Raw genomic sequence first — 8702 nt, 5'->3', positions numbered from 1 at the left:
GCTACGTATTTCCAAAATTTTGTTGGGTGATTTGATCTCCCCGTCGCGTATCACGATGAGTCTGTATTTCCAAAATTTACAATTTTGGTCCCTAAACTTATAAAGTTCGTATTTTTGGCTAAAATCTTATAGGGTTACAGACGTGGTACCAAATCCTCCCCACCTTTTGAATGATCTCGTCCTCGAGATTTATTGGAATAGATAGGGATACTTCTTCTTCATTTCTGACTCGCGCTCCCCTGTATACTCGGGTCCTCATCTTGAATCCCATTAGACTTTCACGAGCTTGAGTCGTTTGTGTTTGAAAAACTTGATCATGCTATCTTCTATCTAAATTGGTTGTTCTATAAAATTAAGCTTCTCGTTGATCTTAACCTTTTAATGGCATAGTAAGAGTTTCATCGGCTAAACACTTACGTAAATTAGATAAGTGAAGTACATAGTGAACACCTTTCATTTCGACGGGTAACTCTAGTCGGTAAGCTACCGGTCAAATTCTTTCAAGTATCTTGAATGGTCCAACGAATCGTGGACTCAGTTTTCCTTTCTTTCTGAATCTTATTACACATTTCCAAGGCGATACTTTCAACAATAAGTCATCTCCTTCTTTGAACTCCAATGGCCTGCGACGAATATCTGCATAGCTTTTCTGTCTATCTCCTACTGCCTTCAATCGCTCACGGATTTGTATAACTTGATCAGTAGTTCTTTGAACAATTTCAGGTCCAGATAACTGACTATCATCTGTTTCATACCAACATACAGGTTTCCTAGACTTCCATCTATATAAGGCTTCAAATGGTGTCATTTGAATACTCGTATGATAACTATTGTTATACGAAAATTCCATTAAAGCGAGATGAGTGTCCCAAATTCCTCCTAAGTCGATGACATGGGCACGAAGCATATCTTCCAATGTTTGAATCGTACATTCACTTTGGCCATCAGTTTGGGGATGGAATGTAGCACTTAATTTTAGTTGAGTCCCCATAGCCTTTTGAAAGCTTGTCCAAAAATTTGAAGTGAAACGACTATCTCTATCGGAAATGATGGATAGTGGCACAACATGCAAAGATACTATGTTTTCAACTTACAATTGTGCTAGCTTATCCATGCTAAACGTTTCTTGTATCGGAATAAAGTGGGTAGACTAGGTAAGTCTATCTACAATAACCCAAATTGCATCATTATGGCGAGAAGTGTTAGGTAACTTCATGATGAAATCCATGGTTATCATATCCCACTTCCATATCGGTATTTTAGGTGGTTGTAGTAATCCAAACAGCTTTTGATGTTCGGCTTTTACTTTTGAACACATCAGGCATTTGGCTACATATAAAGCAATATCTTTCTTCATACCGATCCACCAATAATCATCTTTCAAATTGTGATACATCTTGTCGCTTCCTGGATGCATCATATATTAGACTTATGAGCTTCTTCAAGAATCTTGTCTCTTAAATTTCCAACCATTAGTAGCCAGATCCTTATACCAAGTCTTAGTATTTAGTCACTCCCTTTAACTAATTGATTAATTATACCATTTTATTTTTCGGCTTTAATGTTTCCTTCTTCTAATACTAACTTCTGAGCTTCTTTGATTTGACTAGCTAAATCTACTTTAAGTTCCAATCTAAGAGCTCGAACTCTCTTTGGCTTTATATGTTCCTTCGTAACTAAGGCGTCAGGCACAACATTTGCCTTTCCTTCATGGTATATGATCTCACAATCATAATCATTAAGCGTTTCCATCCAACGCCTACACCTCATGATCAATTCTTTTTGGTCGAATATATGCTTCAAACTTTTGTGGTCAGTGTATGCTATGAACTTTACACAATACTGACAGAGTAGCCATAACTTTAACGCGAATATTATAGCGCCTAATTCAAGGTCGTGCGTGGTGTAATTCTTCTCGTGAACTTATAATTGTCTTGAAGCATAAGCAATTACTTTCTTTCCTTGCATTAAAACACATCCCATTCATGTGTGCGAAGCATCATAGTATATGGTAAAGTTATCCAATCCATCTGGAAAGGCCAAAATAGGTGCATTAGTTAACTTTTATTTAAGTGTTTCAAATGCTTCTTCTTGTTTTAGTCCCCACTCAAACTTAATTGGTTTCCTGGTAAGTGAGATTAATGGGACAGATATTCTAGAGAAGTCTTGTATGAATATTCGGTAATATCTAGCTAATCCTAGAAAGCTTCGGACTTGAGTCGGTTATTTGGGTTTCTCCCTCTTGGTAATAGCTTCTATTTTAGCTGGATCTACTTGAATACCCTTTTCGTTTATCACATGACTCAGAAACGGAACTTCGGACAACCAAAATTCACATTTTGAGAATTTGGCGTACAATTTCTCGTTTCTTAGGGTTTCAAGTATGATTTTAAGGTGAACTTGATGATCGTATTTGGATTTTGAATAAACAAGAATGTCATCAATGAAGACGATAACAAACTTGTCAAGATATGGTTTACAAATACGATTCATCATGTCCATGAAAGCTGTTGGAGCATTTGTGAGTCCGAAAGGCTTCACGGTGAACTCATAATGTCCGTATCGGGTTCTAAATGCGGTTTTAGGGATGGGATATCTTCCTCTTGTACTTTTAATTGATGGTAACCCGATCTAAGATCAATCTTTGAAAAACAACTTGCTCCTTGGAGTTGATCAAACAAATCGTCGATTCTTGGAAGTGGATACATGTTCTTGATCGTGAGCTTATTTAACTCTCAATAATCTATACACACTCTCATCGATCCGTCTTTCTTCTTTCAAACAAAATTGGAGCTCCTCATGGCGAAGAACTCGGTCACATGAACTCTTTTTCCAAAAGCTCATCCAAGTGCTTCTTTAATTCTTTCATTTCCTTTGGTGCTAGTCTATAAGGAGACTTAGCTATTGGTGACGTTCCTGGTATAAGATCGATTCTAAATTCTAGCTCTCTATCTAGAGGGGCTCCTGGTAACTCGTCAAGAAACACGTTTTGGAACTTGGATACGATTGGTACTTCTTCCATCTTCTTGGGTTCGGGTTCTTTAGTTACATAGGCCATGAATGCAAGGCATCCTTTACCTAAGCAACTACGTGCTTTTATTTTAGAAATTATTCCTACTTTTCCTACTTCTTTATCTCTAGTGATACGAATAGTTTTATTGTTAGACGTTCGAATGTGAATGGCTCTATCATTACATAAGATACGAGCTTTATTAGAAGATGGCCAGTCCATACCTAGAACTACATCAAAACCTGCCAATGTCATAGGTAACAATCATACAGGTATGATGTGATCGGCTAACGAAATAGTCGCGTTATTTAATGCTTCGGTTATTCTACTTACATTTCCATCAGCAGTTTCGACTTCATAATGTTTATCTATTTTAACTAAGGGTTCATTTAATAGACTACAAAATTTATAATCTATAAAACTTTGGTTTGCACCTGAGTCAAATACAACCCTAGCATAAACATTATTAATAGGAAACGTACCGGTAATCACATCCGGTATGTCGGCTGCCTTCTGCGTATCCAGCATGAAGACCCTTGCGTTTCCTTTCTTGGCATCGGTCTTGGCACCGCTACCACTTGCACCAGCCGTCACAATCGCCAGCTTCTTCTTTGGACATTCGTTAATAAAATGCCCCTTGTCACAACAGTCAAAACATACCACTGCTTTCCTCTTGCAGTCGCCTTCAACATGACATGGTCTCTTGCAGAAATTACATGTGATGGTATTAGTAGGTCAAAGACATCTACCGAAATGTCTCCTACCGCAAGATTTGCAAACAGGGCGACTATACACAAACGCCCCTTCCCCCTTCTTTTCAACTTTCTTCATTTTTCCCCAAACTGGCGTCTTACCATCATCTCTCTTTTTCTCATCCCGATTTCCAATCATCCCATCCATCAAATACCTGGCCAACTCCATAGCAGATTCCGTCGTGGATGGCATATGTGAACGAACCAAATCACGAATTTTGATGGGCAATCCATAAATGTATCGCGTCACTTTGTTAATTTCTGGAGTGACCAAGTGAGGTACAATTCTGCAGTATTCAAGGAACTTGGTATTATATTCCTTGAGGTTTGTTCCCACAACCTTATGGTTCCAAAGTTTCATTTGTATTTGATCCATTTCATTAATTGGGCAAAACTTCTTTAATATCATTGCTTTAAATGTTGCCCAGTCCAAATTATACAGGTTTTCTCTACCCTTGATTCCAATGAAGGTATTCCACCATTCCAAGGCTTCCCCCTTGAACATCCGGGAGGTATATTGAACTTTCTCCTTTTACGTGCACTTACTGATCAGCTCGATTCCATTTCCTCCAACCGTCGGAGGGTAACTATCGCTCCCTTGTCTCCATCGAATTCTTTGGGATTATAAACTTTGAAGATCTTGAAATCACAACCTTCCTGAATTCATAGCTTCTTAGTTTTCTCATGCAAGTGATCCTCAGCAGTCGAGCCTTGATCACTCTCTTCTTTCTTTCTTTCACTTTCCTTTCTCTTACTCTCTTTCTTTTCTGTCTCTTTCTTAGATTCTCTTTTTGAATTAACGGTTTCACTTTTGCTTTGACTCGCCCTTTTATTGGAATGTGAGGCGGTTCGAATTGGGTCATTTTTCATTAATTATAGAGTGGGGTTACAGCTTCTATTATTAGATCTCGAATACCGAGCAAGTAATCCTTCGATATCGCTTTAATGTTCTCTTCAACAGTCTTTTCTTTATTGTTGTTTTTTTGCATATTGAGATTACTGTTAACTTTATCTTGTCCTTACATGTTGTTACAACATTTTCCTTTCCTTCATGGTATATGATCTCACAATCGTAATTAAGCGTTTCCATCCAATGCCTTTACCTCATGTTCAATTCTTTTTGGTCGAATATATGCTTCAAACTTTTGTGGTCAGTGTATACTATGAACTTTACACCATACAGATAGTGTCGCAATAAATTTAACGCGAAGATTATAGCGCCTAATTCAAGGTCGTGCGTAGTGTAATTCTTCACGTGAACTTATAATTGTCTTGAAGCATAAGCAATTGCCTTCTTTCCTTGCATTAAAACACATCCCATTCCTGTGTGCGAATCATCACAGTATATGATAAAGTTATCCAATCCTTCTGGCAAGGCCGAAATAGGTGCATTAGTTAACTTTTGTTTAAGTGTTTCAAATGCTTCTTCTTGTTTCGGTCCCCATTCAAACTTAATTGGTTTCCTGGTAAGTGAGGTTAATGGGACAGCTATTCTGGAGAAGTCTTGTATGAATATTCGGTAATATCTAGCTAATCCTAGAAAGCTTCAGACTTGAGTCGGTGTTTTGGGTTTCTCCCATTTGGTAATAGCTTCTATTTTAGCTGGATCTACTTGAATGCCCTTTTCTTTTATCACATGACTTAGAAACTGAACTTCGGACAACCAAAATTCCTTTCTCTTACTCTCTTTCTTTTCTGTCTCTTTCTTAGATTCTCTTTTTGAATTAACGCTTTCACATTTGCTTCGACTCGCCCTTCTATTGGAATGTGAGGCGGTTTGAATTGGGTCATTTTTCATTATTTATAGAGTGGGGTTACAGCTTCTTTTATTAGAACTCGAATACCGAGCAATAATCCATCGATATCGCTTGAATGTTCTCTTCAACAGTCTTTTCTTTATTGTTGTTTATTTGCATATCGAGATTACTGTTAACTTTATCTTGCCCTGACATGTTGTTACATGAATAAGAAAAAATTTAGCAAAAGACAAACTTTCTTTATAATACATTTTTTTAAGGAATAGAATATAACCGTTACAGCGATACATATTAACGATTCATAATCCTTAATCCAGTTTTTAACAAGATTTTTCATCTTGTCACATTTCTTAACTATTTTCTTTCCTATTCTCTTCTTGTCCACTTTCTCTTTCCTCAGCTCGTCCTTCACCGAGTTAGGCAGGTTAGGATATCCTGTTGGTGCAGATGCAACTGGGAAGAGATAAGCATTCTCCTTTGGATAGAGATGCAGGTTTGCAACGTATGCATGTATTTCCTCATCGAGAATATTAGTTGTACAAAATTCCTCGATCAGGTTTGCCTCTTCACGGATTTCATTAGCTTGCTGGGAAATTGATGGTTTCGGTCCTACATATGGTGGAAAATAAGGATTCTCTTTTTCCTCATTTTCTTCCTCGGGATCCTTTTCTTCCTCGGGATCCTTTTCTTCCTCGGGATCCTCCTCTGATTCATAAGGATTTCTTATTGGTGACTGAACAAATCTATTTTTGTAGGGCAAGATAACCCTCATCCTTGGTTTATGGCTTGGTTCAACAACTGTTTGTGGAACTTGAATTGGGTAATCCGGTGGTGGTGATCCAAAGTGTCATTTGCTTTGGTCAGAATGACAGTCCATCCAGCTTGACGAATCAGTTTCTTGCTTGATCTGACTCAGCACTTCATGCTCCTTGGAAGGATGGTAAGTTGGAATTTCAGATAGATAATACTGGGGAATGTTGTCGAAAGTGTTGTCGGAGATTTCGATTGGGCATTGCTGACTCCCCGGGAGATACACGGGTTGGCTCCCATAGGGTAATGTCGGAATGATTGGTTGACTGTGATTGAAAAAGCTAGTATAATAACTATTTCTACTCTCCATATAGTATGGTTCGTAGTTGAATGTCGGTTTTGATCGAATGGCAACTCGGCGCCTATGACCAAGATAGTGAATGTAAGACATCTACACTTAGTTAGATTTAGGGATAAGAAGCTTACCAATCCTATCTTATCCCTACAATTAATAATAAATACAATAATAACTTTAAGGTTAAAGCTTATGTACTAATGTTTAAATACCTAAATTGCTGAAACCGATGGCTCTGATACCAACCTGTCACACTCCGTCTTAGGGCCTAGGCGTGTGACCACAAGTTGGTACTTGTTTTGTAAATATATCAGAGTTTATAGGTTAATTTTAGCTGAAGACATTAGGTTTGAATATAATATTAATTTACATTGAAAATTTACTTGGGAGTTAAATACCCAAGTATTCGGTTTACAAAATATGTGTTCATATTACAAGGATTTAGTTTATCAAAAACGGAGCCATCTTGTAACGTGCTTCTATCTTTTTTAAGACTCCCATCCTTGCTAGTGCTACTTATGCTTAATTACCTGCAATGGGTTGGAAAATTACGTCAGCTATACGCTGGTGAACACGTATGACTCTATAAAACATTTGAATGACATTACAATACAAATATAGTTTTCTCGACAAGCTCAACGGAAGTATTTCTACTTCCGGTATATGTACCACTACCCTACACACACAATTATTCCCGAGCCACGTAGCCCTTAATGGGAAACTAGTTATGACCGTTAGCCCGCGGCCATGTAGCCTTTGACTGTTTAGGCTGAACAGTTATGTTTGGATCCAGACACATGTGTAATCGGTCTGAGTTGATTTTATTTTCTACTTTTTATGATAACTTTTTCGAGATCACTTAATCTCATGTAAACGTTGACTGACTCTTTAAAACAAATACCCGTTCATCTTATTGAGTATAAATATGTTTTGACTGATTGTAAAGGTTAACGTATTCACCTGTACCATCGGTGTTGGAAAACCATGACTGATTTATTGAGTATGATATTTAACATATACATAAATAGGGTTGTATGAATATTTGAATGGTGTTTTGATTAAACCTTGATTGCTAAGCTTAACCTTGAAATCGTTTATCTTTGATTGTGAATGAAAACACTTAGTTTATATGTGACGTTTGATGTAGCATGCTTTGGCTTACTAGGTTATATCACATTGGTAAGTTTGTCTAGGTAAGTAAACGGGTCCCTCGGTTGATTGGGATTTGTACGAATTACTTTTCCTTGGTCAAGAAACTTACAACTAGTGATATCACCCTTACAGTTTACTACATGCCCGTTAAAATATATGTTTGGTTAACATTACATTGCTATGAAGTAACGTTTATGAAAACTCATTTATGAATGTGAATGTTTTACAAAATACTTTCAAGGATAAAGGCCTTAGCCTCGATTGATTGTCTAAGCTGTAAATTGAAAACTTAAACGTAATTCCTACCTTTATACGGATACTTAGATGATAATAAGAAAAAGGCAGGATCTTGATCTACTAGCTTATATGATTACTACTTTATTATGACTTCGTTAGTTGCACGAACTTCGAGAAAATGACAAGTCGGCTCACTTCGGAAATAGGGCACGCCTTTCTATGTTAAGTTTGTGTAAAAGGGAGGTGAAATTGGGATGAGAAGGCCTCATACCCGTCTCCCCCTTTTATAACCGTTTCTGATGCCCCAACACGATACGTGATGGGTTCCTTCCTCCCCCGTCGGGCGCTGCAATTATAGCCACCTTACCAGCTCGTGACACGTGGCCTGTCATATTGTGCCACGTGCTGACACGTGGTTGGACACGTGTCCAGTGACTCAACATGGTCATCGTAATACGCAATGACCATTGTGATTGGGAGGTAGCGTATCGCTACGCCGCCATTTTCTGGGTTGTTATGTATGTTCATCGCTATACGCGATGGGAGATTTGATCTCCCCGTCGCGTATTGCGATGAGTCAGTATTTCCAAAATTTACATTTTTGGTCCCTAAACTTATAAAGTTAGTATTTTTGGCTAAAATCTTATAGGGTAACAGACATGGTGTTACAGGCTCCGGGCGTAAAACAG

This window comes from Bidens hawaiensis, unplaced genomic scaffold, assembly GCF_021521415.1.
Source record: "Bidens hawaiensis isolate Kalapana, Puna unplaced genomic scaffold, B.hawaiensis_p1.1 tig00004322_1, whole genome shotgun sequence".
Classification (NCBI taxonomy): Eukaryota; Viridiplantae; Streptophyta; class Magnoliopsida; order Asterales; family Asteraceae; genus Bidens; species Bidens hawaiensis.
The sequence above is the reverse complement of the archived record's forward strand: the minus strand, read 5'-3'. Positions refer to the sequence as shown.